The sequence below is a fragment of the Zonotrichia leucophrys genome, chromosome 1 (genome assembly GCF_028769735.1).
Source record: "Zonotrichia leucophrys gambelii isolate GWCS_2022_RI chromosome 1, RI_Zleu_2.0, whole genome shotgun sequence".
Classification (NCBI taxonomy): Eukaryota; Metazoa; Chordata; class Aves; order Passeriformes; family Passerellidae; genus Zonotrichia; species Zonotrichia leucophrys.
The window spans coordinates 31828841-31856505 of record NC_088169.1 but is presented as its reverse complement, the minus strand read 5'-3'; the positions used below and the strand labels follow the sequence as shown (position 1 = coordinate 31856505).

The 27665-nt window shown below is 41.2% G+C and overlaps 1 protein-coding gene across 8 annotated transcripts in view; it reads right to left on the bottom strand.

The window, feature by feature from the left end:
* Window positions 1-27665, bottom strand: part of CRACDL (CRACD like) — a 92423-nt gene that overhangs the window by 34990 nt on the left and 29768 nt on the right. For 4 of the 8 annotated variants that reach the window (XM_064710845.1, XM_064710882.1, XM_064710891.1 and 1 more), the window contains exon 2: window positions 8707-8770. The exons of 1 other annotated variant lie outside the window; for it this stretch is intronic. The gene's annotated coding sequence lies outside the window, so the exon portion shown is untranslated. Of the gene's footprint in view, window positions 1-8706; window positions 8771-8853; window positions 9105-13173; window positions 13210-27665 lie in introns of those variants that run through there. 3 more of the 8 variants (XM_064710855.1, XM_064710837.1, XM_064710866.1) reach the window with 3 other exon arrangements.

The window sequence follows — 27665 nt, the reverse complement described above, 5'->3', positions numbered from 1 at the left end:
CAGGTGACAACACACAGCCTGACCATAAGTCAATGTCCTTCTCTTTTAAAACTCTGCCAGTTCAGGATCCTCTAATCCTCCTCCTGCTCTCTGTCATAATGAATAAAGCTAGCTGTGAGTGATTTGCCCTTTCTCTCAGAAACAACTAATAAAAGCCAGTTGTACCAGCACAAATCTCTTCCAATGCTGTTCTTTGCACCAGAATTTGCTCAGCATAGGTGGAGGTGGAAGAACACCAAGCTGTGCCACAAGGAGCAGCAATGTGCAGCTATTGACACACTGCTGCCCCTTTGCATCAGCCCTGGCCTTTGCAGTTCTTGCATCTATCACTCAAATTCCTGCTGCACACGATGTAAACATTCCTGTAATCACTGAGAAGAGACATCAAGGGCTGTCATGTAATAAAATACCTGCCTAAAGGAAGACTGGACAGGGGAGATGGGACAGAGTTTGCTGCATGGGCTTCAAGCCTGAGCCTTTGTGCAAACAGGGCAAGGCCTGCCATGAACCTCAGGTGAGGTTTTAGGGGCTACAACAGAGAGCTCTTCCCAGTCCTTGAAGGGTTTTCTGGGCATTCAGTTGTTTTCAGCCTTCCAGTGCTGTTGGGCAGTGTGTATTTTCCTTTGTCTAACCAGCCCAAATTACCCTCTGATGCATCTGCCCCTGCTATCCCAAAGGCCGTGCAGATTCTCATCAGAGCCTCATCAGCCCTTCTGCCATGCCCCTGCCAAGAGCACATTCCTTTCTCTATTACAAGCACAGTGCATTTCCAAGAGATAGGAGGGAGAGGTAAAAACCTTCATTTTCTACCTCTTTTTTCCCCCCAAGAATTAATAGTCCTTCCCTCAGCATTTCTGAGAGGTGAGAAACTCCGTAAAATAAACTTTCCTCCCAAGCAGTTTGTGAGGAGTGAGATTTTTATTTTTAAAACAATTCATTGCTACAGAGCACACAAAAAAAGAGGTCAGAAGGCATTACTAGGACTGCCCAGTCTGGTGTCCTGGATAGAGCAGTGAATTAGCTGTTCCAGAAGAGTGAAGGGAACTTCCTTCCCTGATAGAATCCAGTACCTTGAAGGTATACACCTTCACAAAGGCCACACTTGTTCAAGGGAAAAGCCTTAGTTTGACTTGCATGCTTTCTTTAAACAAAAAAAATCCCAACAAACCAAAACCAAAGCAAAGCAAACAACCATATAAAAGAATTACAGGAAGGGGGGTGGGGGGAGGAGTCTGCATGAGCAAAAGAATAAAGCAAACTCATGTGAAATGTCTTATTCCTATGCAGTAATCCTTCTTTCTTGCTTTTGGTCTTTAACTTTTTGTGATTTAATAGAGGGGCCAGGAGATTTATTCCAGCAACATGGAAAGCATGATTATAAAGAGAATTGTTGAAGTAAAAAGGCCACATTGGCTCTCCTTCTTCCTCAGCATTTAGGGATAATAAAGGCATAGCTGTTTTATACAAAGACACAAGATCTCCCCTAGCTAGCTGCCTACCAGAGATCCTCTGCTATATTTATGAGCACAAACAGCTCAGTACACTACCAGACTTTTAGGCTTGTACCAGCTGTTTTTACTGATAGAAGCACAATCTGTATTTTTAAGTTAAACAATATTGAGTGTTCACATAGAGTATTTTGCTAATAATGTTCTGAAGAAGGTCATACTTTTTTACAATAGCAGGCTAACATCACTCAGAGTCAAGTGTCAGTGAAGTATTAAAAATTCACCGTGCCTTTCCTTGAAAAGCAAAAGAGAAAATAAAGTAAAAGGCCTTTCTTTAGTTAGAACAAAATTACATTTGATTCTACATATTGCAATTGCAATTACTGTTGAATTCAGCACCGGGAACATTCCTGAAGCTATTTCACAAAAATAATTATACCAGGTCTTTTGGTATTCAGAATGAGTAGAAATATCAACAGTGTTGTAAGGTTCTCAGTGCCTTTAAATTCATAAATATAACAGGGCTTTCACTGATCCTTCCTTGGTTTTTGGAACCATAAATACAATAAATTATCTATTCACCTGCATACACACATACACTTTCTTTGTGGTGAAGGAAGAGTAAATCTCCCCTGTAAGCACAGCAAGCCCTGAGCAATGGCTCACTGACACCTGCTGCCCCATCAATTAGCCTGATGTAAGGGTGTTCTTGTACAGTGCAGAGGTTAATGGGAGTTTAAGATGCAGAAAGTGTTTAGCAGTACCTGGAATGAGATCCTTGTTCAGCTTTATCTGCTATTCTGAAGGATACTCAGTGGGCCAAGTTAACCAGTCAACATCTAGAGCTGAATTTGGCCTAAACTTCACAGGTCCAGAAGGTGTGGTATAATCAACAATGTAATTTCAACAGTTTTATGAAGTTTCTTTAAAAGTTAATGAAAAATCTTTAAAAATGTTGTGTTCAGCTGAATACAGAATATAGTTATATCCTAGGCCTACTTCCAAATACTTTGCCATTAGTGCAATGAAAATTAGGCAAACTTCAGTAAGAAGGAAAGTGAGTGAAACAAAGAGACTAAGCTGGGCTTTACTAGCTTCCTTGGGAATTCCTCTGCTGGAAGGATGAAGTAATTATTAAATTACCCATTAACCCTGTGCAGAATAGTCTTAATACTGGATGTTTAAAATAGAGAGGGGAAAAAAAGAAAGTTGGAAATGCAGAGAGAACCAAATAGATATTTCTAGGAGAAGCCTGAGTCCTTCCAGGTAGAGATACACCAGCCCACCAGCTGAGACTAGGCAGAACATAGGCAGGCTGCTTTCAGGACCTGCTCGTGAAAGGTGCCATCAGGGGCTCTCCATCCCCAGCTCTGCCTCCCTCTGCTGAACCGGCTGGGGCCGCGCGCTAACCTGGAGTCCCCTCGGATGCAGGGGTAACAAGAAGCCATGTCTCCAGCACAAGGACCAGGGCACACTCCTGGGTCATCCTAGCACGGAGGAGCAGCAGGAATGGAGAGAGATCCAGCTGAAGGTGGGGAGGGGGAGCATCATGCCCTGCATTCCCTCTGTAGATTGCAGACTCTGGGACCAGTTTCCTCCCCAGCATCCACACAGTCCGTCCAAGAGGTACAGCCACTGTCAGCGCAGTCACAATCCTCTGAAATTTCCCCAGGCAACAGCATTCACATATTTCAGCAATAACTGCTACCTTGTAAACACATTCCACATTCCTGTTGCATTAAACCCCACAGGTCAAATGCAAAGCTGAACAGCCTCTTGTTTAACTGTTGTATGAGGCTTGCTCTGAGGTAGTACATGTGGCAGGCTTTCATTTGGAAAGGACCTTATTTAGCCTCTTTTGACCCTTCCTAATTTAGGCTCTCTCAGCCCTCAAAATAGAAGTATTTTCTTAAGCCCTGCTGGGAGACAGATGAGCCACAGGCTCTTTTATCTTTCCACCATACCAGTAACATTCAGATCACTTCTAGAAGAAAGAGCACGAGATTTTTAACACAAGGGTACCATAATACATTACTTCCTCAGAGGTTTCAGGTAGGAGTCCAGTTCTAAGTTGGACTTCATAATCCAAATAATTTCCTACACAAAAAGACTGGAAGGGTGCTTTCTGTCCATGCCACAATAAACATCATGGCTGAGTCTTTTCATCTTTGTTTGGAACATTTCTCCACAGTCTATAAGAAAAACAATCAGGATTTCACCAATGTAAGAGCCATAATTATTTATCATTTCCTCCCCTCATGACATGAACTTGCAAAGTTTTCATACTTACTATCTATTCAGGACATAATTGCTCTTTATATTTGAAAGAGAGGAAATGTTTTTCTGTAGCTCTTATCTCATTTACTTGCAGGTCCGTGCTCCAAACCACACTGTGCTCCAAAGCAAAGATATGAGCAAATGGAAATAACTGCCACTAGTTCAGATTCTTGTTTTCTCGTTCACTCCTTCCCTGCAGCAATAATCTCAGCAAATATAACCTCTGGTGAGCCATTCTATATGTATCACCTGCAGCTGCTGCTTCAGACTTGCAGACTTTTGAAAGTCAAAACCCTGAATGCAGCCTAATAGTTTTTACTGCCAGCTTGTCAGAAATCCAGAGGCAAGTCTCTAGTGTGCCACCTGCCCAAGCCCACTCATTCCCTTGGACTGGGAAGTAGAAAGCATAGCACAGAATCACAGAATTTTTAGGGTTGTAAGGGAGCCCTGGAGATCATCTGGCCCAAGCCCCCTGCCAAGGTAGGGTCACCTGGAGCAGGTGACATGTGCAGGTGGGTTTTTAAATGTCTCCAAGAGAGAAATTCCACAGCATCCCTGGGCAACCTGTTCCATTGCACTGTCATCCTCATACATAAAGAAGTTCTTCATATTGAGGTAAAACTTCTTGTGTTTTAGTTTATAGCCTTTCTTCTCATCCTGTCACTGGGCACCACTGAAAAGAGTCTGGCACCATCCTCCTGACGCCTGCCTTTAAGACATTTATATCCATTAATAAGATCTCCTCTCAGTCCTTTCTTCTCCAGACTAAACAGGCCCAGCCCCTGCAGCCTCTCCTCACAAGAGAGGTTACATGCTTCTCCTGATGTTTTTCAAGCCGTTACTCCCAGAGCAGGGACCAGAGCAAGTCTGTCCTGCAGAAGTGATGCTCAGCTCCAGGCCGGTCCCTTGGTCCAGCTCGGCTGGAGCCAACGGCATAGACTGAGGTGTCCTCTCTGGCCTAGGGCCCAGATCCCCCTGGCACCTTGTGGGGTACTGGAACTCAGGAGGCAAAGGGAATGTGATCGTGCTCCCAGGTCTCCACTGGAATGGGTTCCATGAACCACAGATGGGGAATACTCTGTGAGAAACGTCTCCCTTTTTCCACTTGCCCCCAGCCTCTTCTCTTTCTGCCACTGGGACAGAAGTTCTTCCCATCCCCCTCTGACATGATAAACACCTTCCTTGTTAAACTCCTCACTGCTTAAGATCTCTGTCAGAAATCTCTTGCGTGCACACTTGCCTCTGGCAGCATCTCGCTCTCAGCAATGGAGAGAGGAAGACATTTCAGGAATGAATAAATCTAAATCACTTCACCTGAAAGAGACACTCCTCTGCAGAGGAGATCTCTTCCTTTCTGCCCCTTCTAAACCTAATTTTCAGGTTCCTCTATAGCCTTTGGGGCTTACTTGGCAAGGGAAGAGGATGGTGGGGACAGGAATGTAAAGCCATTTGGAGACATCCCATTTATCCCCAGGCTCCCTTCTTTGAATGTACCACAAATGTTTTACTTCAATTCTCAAAAGCCCAATGAGACACAGGTTATTAATTCATGACTATGACAAGATTATTATGGTTAATTTAACATGTGCAGGCACTTAAGTAACTACTGTTGGGAAATATTTGTCATTAATTCAAAAATTTCCTGCCTGTAATTTGGCAAATATAAATGCAAGTGTGCAGCAGAAATCCAGCACGACATAAAGAGCACTCATCTGCCATCACCTTGTGGTGTGACTGTACAATGCTTGATCTCTGCCTTATTTAAATAAGCACAACAAAATGTACTGCAGCATTCATAAATTAAATGCCATTGACATTCATATGCTAGAAAGTGTCCAGATGTAGGAAGAGAAAAAGAGAAGCAGACAATATCCCCATGGGCAGCAAAAGGGACACCATTGGGAGAGAGGGTGGCAGAGCAGTATTCCTAATCAAAACTCAAATAGCAAAGCTGTGCATAGAAAACCCTCCTTGTGTGGGCTTTTCTCCCACCTCCTGTGGGTCTGCAATAATTCCTACCAAGGCAGGTGATGCAGAGTGAAGCCACCAAAGTGGTTTCAGTCAGGAACAACTTGTCTCTCAGGCATGGCACAGACCTCCAGGGTCATCCCATGCCTAGGGAAGGAACTCCTTGGAAGGAACTCCCTGCTCAAACTGCTGTGTTTTGCTTGCTTTCCCAGGGAGGTAGGTGAGATTTCCATGTGTGTGGAGCTAGTTACAGTAACAAATCAGAAACTCAAGTCCAAAATAATCAGTCCCACAACATCTTAGAAGGGTCCCAGCACTTCTTGGCCTTTGCTGGTCCCTTGGGTAGGTCCAAAGTCAGATGAGTCATTTTGCAAACAAAGGCTCTTTATCTCTGTGGTTTTGCAAGGCCTATCACTATCAGATGCATCCCACCTATCAGGTCCTTCTCATTGCAGGAGCTCCATGCATTGCCTGGACTTTGTCAGTTCTGTCACGTGGTGAAAACTCTTTAAGAAAATCCTGAGGAACGTTTTGATACACTTATATCTTTGAGCTTCATATAGGTGTTTCAGAATAAAACTTGAGAACATACAGAGCAAATTTCCTGAGCATTCAGTGCAAGCAAACACTCAATATAAGCCCTTCACAGGCTGATTAAAGTCTTATTTCGAAAACTATTCAAATTCAAATGCTATTCCAGAACTTGGTAACTCTGATGGTTAAAAAATCCCAGACTAAATGGCCAGTGTATACCTGTTTGGTTTTGTGCTAATGTAATACTTTCCTTGAAGGAGCCTTTTTCTTTTGCCACAGGTATTTAGAGAAGATGTCTATCTCCCCTTTCAGTCTTCATCTGCAAAGCCAAATAAGTCATGGCATCCTAATTTCCTCACAGATAGAAGCTCTCCATTATCCTGACATTTTACTAACTCTTCCCTGCACCTGCCCTACTCCAAGCTCACCTCTTCTGGCAGCCAGGTGCCCAGAACCAGACACTGGGTCCCAGGCAGCCTCTGTAGCTAAATGACACAAAGATAACTCTTGGATTTAAGCTTCCCAGCTCCTAGTTAGGCTTGCACATGTTGACAGACAAATAGAGAGAAAGCATTCACCTGCCTCCTCTTGACTACTGAAGAGTCCAAGTACATATTTGAGCTATTTACTATCAAGAAATACTGTTCATGCAAGGCCAGTGTTGTAATAACCTTTCCAGACTTGGCTCTTTCCTAGGTCCAACCACTCATATGCTGCTGCTGACTGCCAATACCAGACTACAGGACCCATTCCAGCTCCTTTTCAAACCCTGAAGTGCCAACATACGCTCCCTTGGCTGAATTTGCAAGGGCCCAGCCATCTGTGTATCTACAGAGTGTCTCTGGTGTAGGTATAATGGGAAAATATTTAGCCTTTTACATGCAGTTGGCAAATATACTAGCTCAAGCCTGAAGAAATTCTGATCCTCTTTGCTTAGGGGCCTGCTTTTTTAAAACATTTTAAAAATATTTGTGAGTCACAGCAATGGGTAGGGAATGAGATATCTAGCAGAGCTCCTAGCTGTGCCAGAAGAGCACTGCTCAGAGGACACGACCAGGCTTTGTGAACAGAGACGAGATCAGGAGGTGCTGGGTGACCTAATCTCTCAGGTCCCACGCTGTGCTCTGAGGGTGCTATTTTACTGAGAGCTAGATCTAAGCTACTGAAGAGGTTTGTGCTGTTAACTGCCTCCTGCAAGTTGTTGACCTAGAGACGAGAACAATTAAATGAAATGTGAAGCACCTCCTCAAACAGATATTTTTCCTACTCTGTCCTACATCCCCTAATCAGACAGTAGTATGAAGTTACACACTTGGGAGAGCTTTTTGTAATAAAGGACATGGTGAACTGCATGAAGATACTGACCTGGTATATATTTTTTCACTCTCCTAATGTGGACACACAGCCTGCAATTCCTAGGAATGAATGCATGAGCACTCCCAGAAGTATGATAGAGACAAAAAGTCTCAGATACCAAATTGGACATGCACACTTAAAAAGCAGCTGCTGTATCAGGTATGCAACATGAGACTCCAGGAATTGTTTTTCTGAATACTAAATGTGGAAAATATCAATTGAAGCTGCACTTAGTCTCTCTGAAGAAATCAGCTTCTGAATGCCTTAGAGTCAGCACGCAAATTAAACAGCACCATATTAGAAATAATTAAAATATATTGCTTAAAAATAATCTGGTCTTTTATGTCCCTATTCAGAATCCACCACTACAACCTTCTGTGCAAAAATCATATATACATGCTTAGAGTGCACCTGCCCCAGAGACGTGCAGCCAGATCTTTGGCTGATGTCACTAGGCATGCCTTTGCTCAAGTCAATTTCATCTGCATCAATTCATATTTCTGAAGAGATGGAATGTGCTGCTTACAGACTTCTGAAAAAGGCAAGTTAAACAGTTTGAATGTAGCTGGAAACATTAATTTCCATGTTTTTCAAAACATGCAAACTGTATTTTCTGTTAAGAGTGGTCCTTCAGAAAACTACCATGCCAGCCCTATACCGGCACTAGATATGAACATACTCTGGTTTGATTCCCACCATCTCTACTATGTGTGAGAAGAGAAGCTACAACACAAGGGACACGTTTTTGTTTGTAAGTATTTTTCTTAGAATGGCACATCGCTCTAATTTTTACATTTGACAAAGGATTTCTACTTGTAATCTACAACAGGGAAACAAAATCCCATTGTGTTACTAACCAGAGGCAATGATTGCTGGCCTCTGCAAACAATACACAGCCAGAGGGACTTGCTGCTTTCTATTTTGCAAATATGCTACCAGCAGTGAGTTGCAGTGAGAGCGTGGCAACCAATAACTCTTGATCGCTTAAAGATTTTTCATTAGCCAGTTCTACAATAAATTAACCAGAAAAGTTTAAAGGTTGTTTTCAGCAATTTATATATAAACACACACCACAAAGAACAAGGGAGGACAGTTCATCTTTCTACTTAACTTTTTTACTTACCATCCAATGAAACTTTAATAAGTACAAAGGCAGGTCAATAGTCCCAGAAGTGAATGTTGTGCACCTGTGTAACCAAGAAACACATTTCACCTGGAGGAAAACAACCCTTAATGTACCTCAGACATAAACTTTCTTCAGGCTGCTTACCTGCGTAGGTTCCTGTTTGTCAGATTCAACACACCACAAAAGGCTACTGGTATTTCAGAAGGGATCTGTCACTTTGCCAGACATTTAAGTGGTAGCAAAACCAGCAGAGGCACTTTCAAGTTTGTGCAGAGAATTCTGAAAGTCTCAATTCCGTTCAGCTTGGACAGTGCACCCTATACCTCATCAGAGAGCCAGCATGGGGCTACCCTGCCTTCCCAGAGCATGAGTTATGAGCACTGCCCTGATCCTTCCCCAAGTGATCCCTGGGTCTCACGCGGAAGGAGTCGGTCAGAGGAAAAAGCACCAGTATCCCCCAGTTGCTAGGTAACAAGCAGGGAGATCCTGACCTGAATTCTTAGCAGAGGCTGATGTTACTCAGGAAGCTTAGCTGGGTCCTTCCTGGAAAGGGAGGGCCATGCCAAAAGTTACTCCTGGCTTTGTTAAGGCCACTGCGTGGCACCCAGGACAAAGGAACAGGTGCTGAGCTATTTTTATGATAAAAAGGCACCTGTTGTGAAAATAGGAAATACACACACAAAAATGGAGGGTAACATCTTCTGCTCTTCATGCCAATGAAACCAGAAAGTTTTTAACCTTAAAATAAGATCTATTTCAAATCTGGTCATTAAATAAAGCAGAAGAAATCACCCATCATAGGCACAGCTTCAACATTAACAAATGCAATGAGAAAATATTAAGCATATGAAAACAAAAAAAAATGTTATCCGATACACAACACTATGAAGCATAATCTAAAGTCAAACTCAACATAGAAAACTGAAAGGAAGCAAATCAGAAAAGTTTATGATGACACAAGAACACTGCATTTTCTGGCCATGTAAATATTATAAGTTATTCCCATGTCATTGTATTATTTACTCTATTTAGCTTGCAAATTCCTCAGGATATATTTTCAAAAGATGAAAAGTAAATGCTGAGCCAGACCTGAAGAGCTAAAGTGCCTCTGAGTCCCTTGGATGGGGTATACCCAGCCCTATCATCCTGTAGAGCAAAAGGAAATAATACCTCCTCATATGCAGCATAACACGAATGTCAAAGACCCAACTATCTGGAAAAGATGCTTGTTTGCTTTCTACTGGCTCCAAGGAACTTGGCAAAAATGGCATGAAAGCAGTGCTGTGCACACCACATGTGGCAAGGCTCCCACAGGCTGGGGGGGCCCATGAGGCCGGGAGGGCTGAGGGGTATCAGTGCAGAAACAAGTCCTTTCATTCCAGCCGGCTGCTTCTCCATCACATCTGAGCACATTCTCACACGTGAGCAGCTCCCTCATTGCTCAAGCAGATTCTGCCAGTCCCAGACAGGAATATCTGTGAGGATATTCAGCTCATAGTCCAGCTCAGCCAGGGCAGTAACTTCCATATCTCTGCATGAGTTTGCAGTGGGTGTACCTATCTCTGTTTGCAGTGGGTGTCCCTACCACACAGCCACCATGCAGGCAACTGCTCTCCTAAAGAAGGGTCTCAGGGGCAGGAGAACTGGCCTGTCATGTCTAGAGAAGTCCAGCTATGACCTTAGAAGGAATTACTCCACAATAGCCTTCTAGCTGGCAGAAACAAAGCAATGCTTTAGTGGAAGGGAAGGGCACACAAGTGCCATTGCAGAACGCCAGCCCTGCTCAGCTGTGCCATGGCACACCTAGTGCTTACTCCTCATGCATGCAGGGCGTCCCCAAAAAGGCTCTCCTTTCACTGTAGCCAGCTCCAGTGGCCTGAAAAATCTGTGTTCAGCACAGGCCTGAGGTCAGGAAGCAATCTCTTAGCCATGCTCCAGATCTCTCCCACCCCATAAACGTGCCTGTTTATCCAGGGAATCAGTCAATCTCTGCAGCAAATATAACTGCCCAAAAGATGAGTATTATGGTCCTTCAAGTACCTTTCTGAACAGGAGCCAAAGCTAATCGTATTAATAGGAAAATTAAAGTTATTTTGTTCATTTCCTTTTCTTACTTTATTGCAGAAACAGGAAGAGGTCAGACTTAAGTCCTATTCCATAAGCACTTAAACTTCCAAACATAATAGTTATGAATTCCACAGTCTGAATTCAGCAGGGTTAAATTAATCCAGGTTTTAAATAGATTCAAAATATAAAAATCCCTGTAGATAACCAATAGGCATTTGGAGGAAACATACTGAAAATTTAAGATATTAAATATATACTCTGCTGCTGCCAAAGAAAAACTGATCATGTAACAACACAGCACAAATCAGAAATCACAGCTTTGTGGAGTGCAACTGATTTTTAAGCAATGCAGATACTCTGAAACAATCTTCTGAAGAAAGGCCATCTTACAGACACCATCACCAGGAGGCAAAACAGTGCAGAGAATTTTCTCATAGAAATATTTGTGTTTTAGATAGCTCTAGACTAATTTTTTTGTTATCGATTCAGCTTTTGCAAGCCAAGTCAAGTGCATGGCACTTCAGTGCATTTTTTCCTACAGATTTTTCCAAATGGTCTTAATGTTCAGCCATGCAACAAGCTGCATTAAATAGCAGATATTAGAGAAAACAGAGAAAGCTTGGCAGATCAAAGGTGTGGCAAATATAAATTTTTACTAGTGAGGACCTTAGTGGAGGCAAAGATAAATAAAAAAACACAAGTATGGTAGATTTGAGAAGAAATGGAGAACTGCTGAGCCCAAAAGAGAGAGGAAGAAGAAAATAATTTCAGGATTCATGTAAAAGTTAGAAAAAATGTGTAGATGGAAACAAAGCTGTGGGAAAGGCTGATTCCATGGAAAGCACAAACTGGAGACCTCTCCTCTCTTCTAACATTTCCTCCAGTCATGTCCTGAACAGCAAGAACAGGTAAGTAGTAAAATGGATTTAAGTGGGGTAGAGAAAATTCACTCCATAGTGTTAAAAATAACCTGTCACATCTTGCTATTGTCTAAACTGGCATAATTCCACCAGCTTCATTTTATGCCAGCTTAAGACTTGGTCAAATGAAATAAGAGGAAGGTAGCAGTTCCTCTTACATGTTTCACTTTGCCTGCAGGCAGGCTTCAGCAAATGGCATGTCTATTCCAGAGGAACATACTTAATGAAGGATTTCATCTCCTTGATGAATTCAGAAGGATGCCAAAGTACCAAACTTGTCAAACACACCTTGCAACAAAAACACACTGTTAAAAATTCTCTTTACTTGGCCATATACTTGTAAAGCCATGTAAAACAGACAGCTCCAAATTGCCTGACTTCAACCCCTGAAAGTCAAACACAGCTGTCCAATCCCTCTGCAAAGGTGTAGTGTTACAGTAACTGAGATGGTCCCTAATCTGCTCACATCTCCCTCACATCAGTGACAAGGTGCCGAGAAGTGTCCGCGTTGTTGGGCGCAGAAGGAGCTGCGTGGAGCACTGATTCACGCTGCTGAATTGTAACCAAGCAACACTGCCAGCATCTCTCCAGCCCATTGTTCAGCTGAGCTGGGGGGAATAGCAGCGGAACAGCGCTGAAAAAACCTGCCAAGCTCCAACTTCAATTAAAGGATACCATCCCTCTAACACTCTGCATAGTAAATTCTTTAACCAAAATTTAACAGAAATAAACTGTTACTTCCGTCTCAGCAAAAATCATGACATGTCTGAAGGCAGCAAAATAATTTCTGTGTGTCCAGGACCTCTCATAAACCATCTTTACAAAAGCAAGAGTTGAAATTTACTTGACACAAGAAAATGCAGGGCAATGAATTATTCATCTGAGTAAAGGGACAGAAATACTGCCTTTTTGTTAGTCTGGCTACTAGACACTGAGGAAAACTAAAGAAAGCTTTCTCAGATACAGCAACTAATCAGTAACAACACAGATGAAATGAAAAGAAAATAGATATTTGAAAATTTTGTTCAGTGAGAGTTGGCAACTTTTTCCCATGCAAAGTCTGAAAACAACAGTTAATGCACAAAATACTGCTACGACATCACCACTCATGTGAACCTTATTATCAACAGAGGCATTAAAAACTTAGGTTACAATACTGGAATATTTTTCTTTTACTGCAGTTAACTGGTGGGATTATTTATTCTGTTTAATGCCATGGGCCTGGATATCAAGGACAAAATTCACTGCACAATTATCCGCCGTTGCCCTTCTTGGAAATAAGATGACACAGTCTGCTAACAAAACTGTTGGCTACTAGATGTTTTTGCAATGTTCAACAGTATCCCAATTTTACCAGAAAAAGAAAAATGCATGTACAAATTAAGAATACGATACTGAATTGACTTGTTTTTATAACATAAAAGACAGGCTAGCAGCTGTAGGCATTTCTCAGAGCATAAAAACCAAAAGCACTGACCTGTAAAATCGAAATAGTAATAACATCTGCTAGACTTCTGGGCTCTGAAATCACATTCCCTGAGAGCAAGTTTCCAAAAGAAAGGCTGGGCACTTATGTAAGATACCAATTCCCTTTTCAAGGGACAATGTTTCTCTTTTGAAATTTAACATAAGAGCCTAAGTGCAAAGCCACAAACATCTTTCTTCTCTGGGAATTAATGTAGTAGGGCAAAGTAACAAAATGCCACGGCATTGGCATAGATTTATCAGTGTCTTTCAGAATTTGTGATATCATAGAATCATTGAATGGTTTGGGTTGGAAGGGACTATAAAGATCATCTAGTTCCAACCCCCTGCCATGGGCAGGGGCACCTTCCACTAGAACAGGCTGCTCAAAGCCCCAACCAACTTGGCCTTGAACACTTCCAAGGATGGGGCTTCCACAACTAATATTAGATCACCCTCTTTGCTTACTTCCATGCTTATCTTTCTAGTCTCTTTCTACAAATGAGTTTCCTAGGTGTGGTCTTTTCAATCCCATCATGGGGGATCAAGCAGTTCTCTATTCACTGTTCTGTGGTATCACCAGGACCTCACACAGGCAGGAATGCTGCTGCTTAGGTTTGATAGTTTAGGGTCCTTATAAATCCTCAACAGTGCCACAGGCATTGACACTACACAGGACTCCTTATAGGCTCAAAGCCTGCACTCCCATGGAATGAGTTCCCACCAACTTCCTCTCAATGTGAGCAGATATTTAAAGCAGAACTTGGTCTCATCATCTTCTCTCCTTTCATATGTTTGCCAGATGGTTTTATTTAATGTCTGTTCTCTGAATTGGCTCTTAGATCGATTTTTTTTTCCTTTACATTTGCCATCTGCTGGTCCAAACAGCTGAATGATACACTTCCTTTTCAATCTCATGGCATAAATTCATTCTTGCTGTCAACTTGACATCCAAAATAGTATGGCAGGCAGACTGGCAGATCTGGGTAATGGCTTGCTCCACCAACAGGAATTTTCTCCTTGTCCCTTTGAGACCCATTAGCGTAGGAGCAAAGTTTTTAAGAGGAAACAAAGTACAAAGCCAGGGCAAAGACAGGTACCAAGAACTGTGAACCATGTTCAGTGATGGAAAGTAGTCTATGTTGCAGCTATTTCTTGGAAGCAGGATTTTTAGCCCCAGCAGCTGGCTGTGTGTGTTCTGGTACAGAGAAGACATCAAGTTGTGCAGCAGCTAAGTGCAGAGAATTGCATGTGGACTTCCAAAAGAAACAAATGCTGTGTGGGAAAAAACTTAACTTGGAACTTCAAATCATTTTCCAGAGTCTTCAGCAAGTGTCTCACTCCTTTCAGTGAAAATGTATGAGGACTTTTTTGAAATGACTGATGTGGATATGGGACCATGCCTGCACCCTGCAGGGTACCCAGGCTGGGCTGCCCTACAGAGGCAGTGCCAGAACAAGAGCTTGGAAAACTGCAATAGCAGCTGGCTGGGAAGGGTGTCAGGAGGAGGACAGAAGCTGCATAGGAGGAGGAGGAAGGAGGGCAAGGTGACAAATGTCTTGTTATGACCCCACCTACATGCCTAGCAGCAAGGTATTACGGAGCTGCCTGAATGCGCATATTTTACCTGTCTTGTTGCATTAAACTCAGAAATTTTTAGAGACTATTCTGTCTTGAGTGTTTGCACAGTTCCAAGCACAATAGCTTCTTGTGCTGGTTGAGTCCTTTGAATACTGTAAGAATACAATTAAATAATAAGAGCAGTAAATACCTTGATACTATTCATACTTTAGAAGATCTCACATGGCTCTGGAAAAATCACAGCCACAGCAACACTCTCAACACACACATTTGCTAATTCTCTCATTACTATTGTGGCCTTCTTTTATAGGTAAAGACAGAAAAAATGTCATGAAAAAATATTAACTGTATTTCATGTCTGAATGCCACAAAAGACCAACAACTTATCCAAACAGTGCAAGTGAACAAAAGCTTGAGAACTCCTACTTCAATGCTTCTCTGTATATTTAAATTTGCAAACATACTTGTCTTTTTCTGTTTCCCCTGTGGCTCAGCTGACAGCCAGTAGCCAGAAGGTGTCTACTCTCCACTTTCTTCATGCATCACATGGTCAAGTAAGTGGGAACAGTGTCATGTTTGCAGTGTCTTTATCTCTTAATGTTTAGATAAATGCTGATGCTACAGACCTGGTCCTAGTTTTCCAGAGCTTCCTGCCAAGTTATGAAGGAAATAAACCTAACCAGGTGGTTCAGTGCCCTTGGTCTCAGCAGCTCTGACCCAATGTCCATTGAAGCCTAAAGAAAGATTCCTTGATTAGTCAGTTAGTGTCAAGTCAAGTGCAATTAGGCTTGAGTGCCACTGAAGAATAAGATGCATAAATTCTTTTGCAATGCAAATTCCTTTGCTGCTGAACTGTATGGAATTGACCCACCTGCTCCAGGTCTCCATGTAACCTCCTACTTCGTACACCACCCAATGTTCAAGGGAGGGGCGCTGAGAAACAGATTTCTTGAAATTCCCAAGCTGCTTTATATGCCTCACATTGGTGGGCATATAGATTCACAATCCGATTTCTGGTTGTCACCATCATGAATGGAAGGATAAAAATTCAGTGACAAGTTATAAAATGTTACATCTGCTCAAAAAGGTAGAACGACCAGCCAAAACCAATGTGTCAAAGAAATGTGTAAAACAGCTCCAGATTTAGCCAGATCCAGCACAAGCCAGGCCTATATTTGAAAGCTGCACTGGTGCAGATGTTAGTAGGTGTATGAATAAAGGATGGGAAGACTGTACCACCAGTTTACATATCCATGGTAACTAAGAGAGGACCTCCTGAGAAAAGGAGCTGTGAGATGGGGAACAAAGAATTCTTTTCCCCTTTGAGGGCTAAACAGCTCACACCATCTAGTGAGATTATTTAGGCCGAGGACAAGTGCATCTCTGTATTGTAAGAGCAACAAGGAAAAGAGAACAACACAGCACCTTCAGTCCTCAGAGGGCTTGTCTAGCCTGCACTGCAGTCCATGTCCCTGCATGTTCCCACCTCTTGCTCCATCTAGGCTGAAGTTGATGCAAGCACACCCAGTGGCCATTGAAACAGCCCATTATAATACACATAATACAGTACAGTACCCAAGGCATACACTGCCTGGGTTGGGATGTGAAGACTACAGAGAGGAACAATGGCCTTCTATGCAGCTCTCAGCATCCACCATTTAGGCACCAATCACAGAACCATTTAGGCTGGAGAACATCTTAGAGGCCATCAAGTCCAACTGCTAATCTAGCACTGCCAAGCACCATTTCCCTCTGTGTGCATGAGTACGCTCTGAATACATTTATGATGACACAACTGCATCAGCTCTAGGCTGGGTTTTACAATTTTTACTGATTCATGACTAGCCATAAAAGTTCTATTACTATTGAAGGACAATGTCCAGAGGAAGCATGAGCAATTTCAGAAGAATTAAAAAGCCAAAACTCTATGCAACACAAAGTGATACCAGTGTTCTCACACATGTACCATGACTCAAATAATTCAAAGGGCAATCACTTGAGTTCCCAAGCGCTCTGTGTTCCTCAAACAACACTCACAGAACTGCCATCTATCTCCATTTCCTTACAGCCATCATTGGAGCAGGAGGGCAGTACTACCACCAGCACTGAGCTGAGCCCATCTGGCCTGGATTCTGGGTGCCTGCATGCAGAACTGCCAGGCAGAAGTCAGACAGAAGAGAAGAAATAGGCACCCTCTTTCGTGCTACTGTACATAACCTCTGAAGCAAAAGGATACAAATACAGTTTCTTTTAATACAGTTTCTTTTAATAATCTCCTTTTCTAATTCTCCTGCCCCTGTTGCAATTTTTAGTTTTAGATATGTGGGTCCAATTCTCCAGCTTATTTCATGTCCAGGTTTTTCTTGGGTTTTACTAGAGGCAAGAGAGACTGATATCAAAAAGAAAGGGGAAATAGAAGGAAAATTGAGGAAAATAAAGCCTTCACATACCCAGAAAGTCATCTTAACATCCAAATAGAAACAGAAAAGTTCCTTCTTCTTCTTCTTAAATATATCTTCTGTTTCCAAGCTATACTAACTACATGGTATGTTTTTAAATAATCTGTTTTAAAATAAGTTGGGTGTGATCTAGTTACTAAATATTGCAGGATTTGATTTGATAACTACACAGCAGAGCAAACTGCTTTCCCAATCCAAAATAAGATGTAAAATTCTACAATGCCTTTAAGAAAATGGGATTTAAGTACCTTTTATTTTTTTCCAGAGGTAAGCCCAGGAAAAAGTAGTTTTCTATTTTAGTTGGTTTTCAAAGTCTTAGAAATGACAGTTGCATGTAAACAATTTACATCTTCATTTTTAGAGCTACATGAAATCAGCATTGACTTATGCAGCACACCATGTCTTTATTTCTTGATTAACTTCCCTTCATGTTTTCACTGTAAGCCAGTGATATTTTATTAGACATAATAGTGATACTTGTATTAATTTCCTTCACTATATTCAGTCACTCATAGCTTTGGCAGGTGATGTAACTTTTTAGGTCCTTCAAGTGAGGGGACAAAAGGATGAATAACTTGGGATGGTGTAACTGGAGTCCACCCCACACACAAGAGGCAGGTTGGTTACAGCTCCCCAATGAACTTTGGTTCTGACACACTCAGCCTTGTGTTTTGACTCAGCAAAGTAAATAATGCTCTTTGCAAGCAGTCTGCACAAAATTGCCAGGGCGTTATGGTTTAACAAACAGCATCTTATCAGGCATTACACATCCAATGTAATTAAGACATTTATAAACTGAAATGGTCTCACCCAGTATTTGGCAATTTCCTCTTCGTAAGCAAAGTGGCTGAGTAATAAGAAACATCACACAGACTAGCTAAAAGTTGAGGATTATTTTGATAATGAACCTTTTCATGAAAGTAGATCATTTGCATGTTCCTATCACAGTAGCACGGTTACCTTCACTAGCAAATGGCTTTTGCTTCCTTACCCTAAACTTTTAAAGCAGATATTGTCTCCAGATCACGACAAACTGTACAGATTGTTGTGAAGTAAAAAGTTTTAATAACATCACAGCAGACTCTTGGGCTGAGCTAGTATAAGCACTCAGCTTCAGTCTAATTCTACCAGCCAAATAAACAGTTAGGATGATGCTCAGTGCTATTGGAAATTCCAGCCACATTCCTTACCAAAGACTGGACTGAGAAAACAAAATGGTGCAATCACTTATAAATACAATGAATAAAACTAGATTGGTCACTTTTATTTTGCCCTATGCTTCAGAAATAGAGGCTATTAAAATAACAACTAGTCAGATACAAAAAGCTAGGAGGAAATGAGACTCTATATGATGGAAATACAGCTGACAAGTGCAGTGCTGTGTAGGAGCAGATGTGGTTGAAAAAACAATGAAATACTTTTCAGCAGAATTTGCAAGTTTGTTTTGTGGAGGTAGAACCAAAAAGCCCTTGCTGGAGGTTCTCACACCACCATCCACAGACCCAAAGTACCTAGGAGCTCAGCAGGAGGTTGAGATGTACCTACCTGCACACATGGTCCTCTCATCTTGTGACTCAGCTACAGCTTGTGACTTTCATTCAGAATAAGAAGGCAAAGCAGCTGAGCTGGTTATTAAACCAGACTGTTGAAGCAATGTAAGTAAAAACTAAGAATCTGATTTAAAACTCTAATTGTCAGTATGTTGCTTTGACTAAGGAACTTGTGACACCAGGCTCACTGCAAGAGTTGCAGAGAATATTTCAAGAAAACTGACCAAAAATTGTTGTGTATACATGACAATTTACTGTGCTCTCTGCTCACAGAATCATTTCATATCAGATTCACAGGATTAGCTATTGCTAAAAACATCCTCTCACTGTGAGAAAGGTTGTGGAAAAAACCTCTTTACTCTAGAGGAGACAGCACTTCCTTAAAGTACTCCATCAGAGTCCAAATAAAAACACTCATACGCTTGTGCTAACAGTGTTGAGTTACACAAGCACTGGTAACCTGTTTAAAGAGCATAATTTTGTCAAAACAGCAGGCTAGCTACTATTATCCTTCTGTATAGTGCAGACTCAATGCAAATGTCAGAGGAGCCAGACTGTTTACTCAGTTCAGGTATTTCTGAAATGGACTGACCTTCAGTGTCATAAAACTTTGCCTGTTCAAGGGTTGAAGCCCACTTGGGGACCCTGGATTATCAGATATGCAGTGGTATATTATTACAAACCCATGATTTCAACTTGCTTCTAGGAAAGAAATATACTTGTTTTCCTCCTATTATCTTCCACTGTTAAATTTCAAGTTAATAATCCCTTGTTGCAACTGGTTTAAGCATTTCTGAAGCCATTCAAAGCAAGAGTAAAATGCAACAGACCTTCCTTATCCAAAGACATAATGAAAGCAACAGAATCATTATCTATAGATTTATATATATCTATATAGATAGATAGATATATATATATCTATGCATGGCAAATCCAAAGGAGCAACTGATGTTCTGGGGCAGAGAGATGTCCCTTAAGATTGCTATCACAAATGCAGGTATTGGTATGGCAGAGATGTTTCTCTGCAAAAGAAGAAAGCAAAGAAGGAGAAACTCTGCAGGGAAAACAGCAGTGAAGGCTGCAGAAAGTCTGAGTGAAAGCAAGAATAGTCATTGGAAAAAAATTCCTAAAAAGGGGTAATAATAGAGCACCACTTCACTGGGGGCAGAACAAAGGAGAGAGTGATGCTCAGAGAAGCCTCCCTTCTCTTCAATGAATTCTCCTTCATCCATGGAATCAAGGTTTTTTTGGGGTTTCATTTTTAATTACCAGGATTGTATCTGCCTTCATCATCAGATTAACATTAGCTAAAAGCCTGGTTTTGACCTAAGTTTTGACAGCCTCAGATCTCAAGTGAATCCAGGGACACAACCCAATTCTGACCTTGCAGCAGATCCTGTCTTGCCCACATATGGCTTTTCACATACACTACACTGTGATCTCAAATGCCCGCGCAAAAGTGGGAGCAGCAGCAGATCGACTTTCAGGTGGCTTTTGTTGATTTCTTTCACAGCTGTGGGAAGAATTAACACTGGCACAGAAGAAAGAGAAGCAAGAGAGCCTGTTCTACAGCCAAGAGGGCACAGACAGGACAACAGCTCTGCAGCCCACCAAACCACAGGACCCTGTGCTCACAGGCTCCCTTCTCCTGTGCTGAACTCCATCCAGTTTTCCCAGGAGCCATAAAGCTCCTGACTGTACTCTGCACCCAGCTTACCAGACACGTTCCCTTCGCACCATCACGGCACCCAACACGACGCTCCTCCAGACACATTTGGGGGTACCTCAGAAATTTTGTCCAGCACATAGAAGGAGCTGATTTCCTGAAGTCCTTTCAGCTTCTCTGCTGACTGCACTATGTGCCACAGTTTCTCAAAACTAATCTGCTGCTTCAGAGAAACACAAAACTTATGAGAACATGTCAATTCATCCATGATATACGCTCCTCTACAAATATGTAACACAGATTGGAACTGACATTCAAGATGACCCACACCCTATATAAGCCTCACAAAAACTGCCTAGTTATTCACTTTTCCAGCTTGGCAAACTAAGCCTCCATACTCAGTGTCAAGCTAAAACATTTGTTAAAATAATTCTTGGCTTCCTTCCACTCCAAACAAATTCATCAGACGGATATTTCAAGTCATTTTTGACTCAAGCAAGCAGAAGTAGGAAGGTACAAAAGTAGAAATGTAGGAGCCTTCATTCATTAGAACATGACTTTTTTTTTGGTACACCTTTCTCTTCCACATAAGGATAATGGAAGGTTTTGGCTATTTTTGAGGTCACTGTCTCCAATTAAGAGAAATGCATGAGGTTTAAACAAATCAGACAACCGTGGAACAATTTTAATCCCTGAATGAATAAATCCCTTGGGGGACGTGGCTGCAGAGAAATCAATGGGCAATTCTATTAAGCCTTAACAGCAAATAAGGCACAATCTGGCTTCTACAATGAACCTCAAAGCCACAGATCCTGTCATAAGAATTTATCACATTTGTGTGATCAGTCATCAGTGTACAGAGTCCGATTATACCCAGAATATCTTCTGCTTACAGCAGCTGTTGGAACAGTGGTGTACTAGACCATCTTTGAGTAATCTTACAGCAAAAGAAAAGACAGAAATAAGTGTTAGCTGGGTGAACACTCATTTGTTCCAGTGAACTCCTACTCTTGCTGGCACCCTGCTGCCCACTGACCTTACTTCCAGCCCCAGAGTGTAAAGAGAAGTGTGAGCTGTGACTGTGAGAAAACTGGCATTTGCTCCCACAGCCTTTCCCAGCAACACATAAATGACCTCCTTTGCCCTACACACTGGAAGTGCTCTCTCTAGCTGTGGGATCAAACACGAATCATTCATACCATGCTATAAAAAGTCCACAGACTAGCACAGAAAATAGAACTGTGCTTTAAAAAAATCATCAAAACAGAAGACACAATTTCCCCTCCCCTTCAATATACCTAAATGCTCACCTACTGACACCCGCCAGAGTAAGGACAAAATCACTTTGCTTGATGTGTTTGATGCAGCCTAGCCCATATCCAGGAGCCTCTGCCTCAGGCTGCATCTGCTCTTATAAGTGAAACACTCTCAGGACTGTTCTGTGGCACCGGGGACAATGCTTGAAACCAGACTGCTAAACACTCATGATCTCCAAAAGAGGTTGACTACATCCACTGTGCTTGTTGCAAACCATCACCAGACTATCCAACCATGACTGTGTCCAGGGCTGTTCCAACAACCCAAGATCAATGACAGCCTGACCCAGCAACATTTCCTGCACTCTTCAGTGGTTTAGATGCATCTTCCCTGTCCACCTACCTGAATTGCTCAGATCTGTAGCATGTCCAAGGCACAGGGCAGTGCCATCTTTGCTCACAGAATCAAATTCCCTTTCCTTGAAATCAGGGTATGTGAACAAGGAAAAAGGGTGAAAATGACACACATACAGCGACTACCCAGACATGTCTGCACACTGCAGACATGGCACAGCCAAGGCTCACAAGTTCAGAAGTACTCCCTACAAGCACCCACTCTTCAGATAAATAGTTATTGAGGGTCAAGTTTTACAGCCTTTAAATATCTAAAAATAGAGATGGGAGCCATCACTTCTTGCTGTGAATAGGAATCATTATCCAATAAGATGCACAGCAAGAATTTGAGGTTAGGTGTCTCCTTCCTGTTGCAGTTGACTGGGATTTGCCCCTGAAGATGTTAAAAGCTTCTGTTTTGAGTGCGATGCCTTTGTTATCTCTTTATATTAAAGTACAATGTCTCTAATTCATTACACTGGCTTATGAAAGAAAGAAATAGTACAGGCAAGTGTTTTTCTCCCTCTGCTGGGTAAAAAAAAATAACATCTGTGTATTTCAGCTTTGCAACTTTGCTTCATGTCTATCTCTGAGCAAACAAATTGAAGTCCTGTGGAAGCTGCTCAGGTAATTTTCAACACTACCTGGTAGTGTGAGACACAAGACAGGCAGAAATAGTTAAATAGTTTAAATTCACACTGGTTTGCCATCTGGTCAAAGAGGTTTCGTAGACATAATCAAAAAAAGAGAACCTTAAATCATTCAAATAATTTTCACAGTGACACTTACTGTTTTCCCCCAGCATCGTTTCCCTGATGCAAGTCACCCAGAACTCTGTAATCTGCACAGTCAGTTTGAAACACTGACGTACACCAAGCACCTCACTTTAAAAAAAAAAAACAATATAGAAGCAGAGCACTCTTCACCAGTTGGTCCAGTAGCAATTAAACAAACTGAGTTTACAATCTGCACCATACTTCATCTCACAATAAGATTTGGAAAAGAGCTAGGCTACAAGATTAAATAAAAACAAATCTATACTTGTGCTCCCATGATTTTGTATCAAATAACTTTTGAGAGAAGTACATATATAATTCAATATTGGAGAGCAGTAACCTCTACAGTATCTTATAAAGCAGGCTGCTGAGGAGCAAGAAACCCATGGACCAGATACAGCCTATGACTTCACTTTGATAATTTTGGACTGAGTGATTTGAGGGGAATGCATTAGTACAAGAAAAAAACTGAATCTGTGCCCTGCCAAATGGGTCTGACAGCTCTCCCTGGGCTGCAGGGGAAAAAATTCTCATTTCTCCTGTAAACCAATACTAGGAGAAAATTATGGCACACAGCTGATTGGCACAAGAAGCTGCTCCTCATTAACAGTTTCTATAAACCTTAATGGCAAGTAAGAGGGACAAAAGTAAAAATGTTCTCCTCCTTATTTTAAAAACAGATTTCTTTTTCAAAGTTAACTTAGAAGTATTCATGTTTGGAAGGTACATCCAAAACACCTGAAATGGGCTCCCTTTTCATAGACTGTTGAGTACTCCTCTCCATTAAAAAATCAACCTTTACTTCATCCACCTTCAATGTCTCAAAGACATTAGCCACCTAGGACAGGACACTTCATAAAGTACACTAACTTGTCTTTCTTCAAATACTCCTTTTTAAAATCCTCACACAACAGTCCTAATGAGAATAGCATTTTCTTTTTCTTGCTTAGATTATGTGGCAGTGTGGCAAAATTCAGCTACCACTAATAGCTTGAATGCACCAAGCAAGATATTGAGAAGGATCTCTGCAAGTCTGCATGTTCATTCATGTTCACAGAAGTGACATCACACAGATTAAGAGACTGATTGACATATTTTAACTGTTTGCTTAAATGATTGTAAACTCCAGGTTTCTCATCTCCTCTTTTTGTTTCACACTGTCTTATATATTTGTTCATGACATGCTGTTGAAGAAACCAAGGACTGATTTCTCTTTGACTAATGGCATTAAATAAACTCTATTTTATTATGATGCTGCCACCTATAGTCTTTCTGAATGCCACACCACCTCTGCACAGTTTTGATTTTCATTTAAATTTCTAAAAATTGCATTGTTTATCTTTTGCTAAAACTTTCAACATCACCCCACCCAGCAAGGAAAACAGCAAATAAAATGTTTGAGGGGACATGCTTTTGTCATCTTTCCTCTGTGATTTCCAGCTCCACTAAGTAATCTCCCCAGTTTTGGATACTCTGATGTTCTCTGATGAAGAGACTGCTTTCAGAAGGTCTGAGAAGAACAGGTGACTCTGAGGTGGATATCTATTAAACCAGCATGAATGGTTCCTTTCAAACACCAGAGAGCATGCCTGAAAACACTACACAACCAGCTTACAGTGCAGAAGATAGGATGGAAATCAGATCTGAAGTTTCTGTGAGGCCTAAAAGAGAACTTTCCCCAGATTCTCCCAAAAATACTTCATTCATGCTCTACTGTACTCTGATTAGGACCACTAAGCACAGACATTAATTCTCATCCTCTCCTGATGCTTTTCTGTCCCACAGTTTTCTGAAGCTAACATCAGTAAGTGAAAATAAGACCTCAAACAGACCAAATAGATCCATGCCTTCCACTGCAGAGCAACACACAAAGTGATGTGGATCTGGAATCTCCCCATCCTGTAGCCCTACCACTTGAGACCTAAGCCATGGGGATGTTTTGCACAGTGCTCCTACCTATGAAACTGTCAACTCTATGGTGATGCATTGAACACCACTACACCAACTCAAAAGGCCTGTAGCTGCAGAAATTTGCTCTTCTTCAAGGAATGGAATTAGAAGGACAGATAGACAGATCATACATCTGTCCCTCCTTAACCTCCAATTTGTCCCAGGACCTATGGAAACTCTTGGTGTCTCCATGATCAGCTGATGCAGTACAACTCCTGCATCTGCCCAACCCCCCCAATACCTTGAAAAAACCTTAGTGATACCAATTCCAGTATTAAGGAAAGAATGCCACAGCTGTTAGATTAAAAGAGCTACTAATTTTGATGGCATACAGTGCCCTGAGTCCTTTAAGTTCCACATTATATTGTATTTATAGCTTCTTTGTTCAGTTCTAGAATATTTTCCATTTTAGGAAGGAAAGAAATCTACTCAAGAATCAAACAAACCCCATAATTCTAAAATACAGGCAGCTGATTGCATTGTATTAGACAATGAGTTAGAAGATGAAGCAGTTCCTTTGTTATATCCTACTTCTCTTTAAATAGCAGAATTGCCAAAGCTGTTGTGATAAAAGAAGAATGACATGGAGAATGAGAACTGTGTAATCTTCCCATCTCACTCACCACTTTAAGATACAAAGAAGTAAAAAAAAAAAAGCTACCTGTCTCCATTGCCCAGAACTTTAATGTGCTGCAGATAAAAACAAACAAACCAAAACACACTGAGTTTTTAGCTTTTCAGGGATGCAATATTAAACAAATTCATTAAAAATAAATAGACTTTTAAAAAAATAAACTCCTTTTCTGTAAAAAAAAAAAAAAGAAAACAAGAAAAAAAAAGGGAAAAAAAGCAGAGCTATTGTGTATTTTTATCCACAGAACAAACAAACCATTTATGGTGACTGTATCTTAGCAGTGCAAGCTGAAGCACTCCTTATAACTGTGTACTCTCAGGCGTGTCTTGCCTGTAAACTCAGACATTATCCCTAAAATCATTTAGTGTTTCCATAAAAGAAAAAGTTGTGCTGTCAAGTACTGTCAAGAAATTTTCCTTGAAGGACTCTTTTCAAAGCTCTTTCTGTCTTAACTTAGCAACAAACTTCAGCAGAGAAGCAGCTGGCAGAGGACAGCACTAAAGGTGTGTGCCAGCTTATACACATGAAGGTTTTCCACACTCCTGGAGCTGACTGATGGAGGCTGCTCTGAAGCAGCTAGGAGCATGGAGAACCACAGGCCTGAGAGTTCTGAGAAACAAAATGCAGTGGAAAAAACACCAAAGAAATCAGTGTCCTGTTTTATCTCATTCTCTTTGAACATCAACAGGCTGGCTAACAAACCATTTACTCTAAGTAAATACTCTAGTAATTGCAGTTCACTAGACTCATTCAAGGTCATGAAGAGTCAATGGTGATAAACTGTTAAAAAGTCCCACTTCATCTCTTATACCTGTTTTGATGCATATTTCTCTGAGTCCTTGATTTAATCTTTCTCTTGATTATTTCAAAATTTGTCAGAATTTAAGGCATCACCAATGTCTACAGTGAAATTTGCTCCCAAGGTGCATTTCAAAAGTGCTGCACAAAAGCAGATACACCATCTGCTGTTTAAAGTGTTCCAAGACAATTTTCTGTTCCATTCCTGCAACTACTGGATAAGCCACTACTGCCAAGAGGAATTCTGTTGACTCCCTTTGAGGCTATATAGAGTACAGGCATCAGGAGTAATAGGACTTGCAAGAGGTATAAAAACAGTAAAATGGTACCCTTGAAATTAAGACAATGGTTATTTAAGTCTGAGCTTCACTAGAAGCATCACTGCTGATAGTTTTCACAGAAACATCTATTAATACATTTACACTCTGCTCCCAGACTGCTGTCTGCATTTTCCCAGAGGCCAGCAGACCCAGTTGCTTGGCTTTGAGCTGCCAAGACTTTTAGTTTCATCCTGTTATAACTCATCAAACAGATGTAGGCATTTTACACTCAGAATTCTACAACCCACTATGTGCACTCTTTATAGACACCAAAAAATTGAGTACTCCAGAATTCCTGTACTGATTGCATTGTTTACTTTTATGTTTAATTTCAAAACTTTCAATTTTAAATGTATTTCAGAGCAGCTAGACTCTTATATTGCACTGTTATATTACACCCACATCTACCTCCAAAAAGTTAATCAAATTTGATACTGTATCAGGAAGACCTTTCCATTAATGAATTTATGAGATGACACAGATTTAATGAGCCTGTCTTAGCTTAACCCTCTTCATGTGTAGTGTGGAAGGAGAGAGGCTGCAGTACCACACTGAGAAGCCACTGGGGAGGGATTTGTGCTCCAAGCTTATCAAACCCAAATAATTCTGAGGGACTTCTGCTGACTTGAGGATGAGCAGCAATGCACAGAAATGCTTTGGTACAGATAAAGCCATCTTCCTTAAGTGACAACATCCATGAATGGATGTTTCACTGCAATAAAATAGGCAGGTAAATGGTCTCCTTTCCTGACATTTTTGCACAGACCGTCCCTTTAATAATACAGAACCATAAATCTTGCAGTAAGAGAAGACTGTATATTTAATATCTTGGATAAATTACATTTTATGACTGAACTTCATCTCTCTTGTGATTGTTAACTTTCTTCCAGTATATGCACAGCTGAGAAAAGAAGCAGCTTTTTCTAAGAATATCTTACAATCTTGGCATGTACAGCCTTCATTCTATTGCCTTCCAACAAAGATCCCCATGCTCAAGTGGATGGCCTTTATTTTGGACTTCAACAAACAAGACATATTCAGTTCATCAGCATCTACAACTGCAGAAAGGCACTTGTAGGCTTCTGTAACAAAAAGATACATGAACTGTGCATTGCTGGGTAA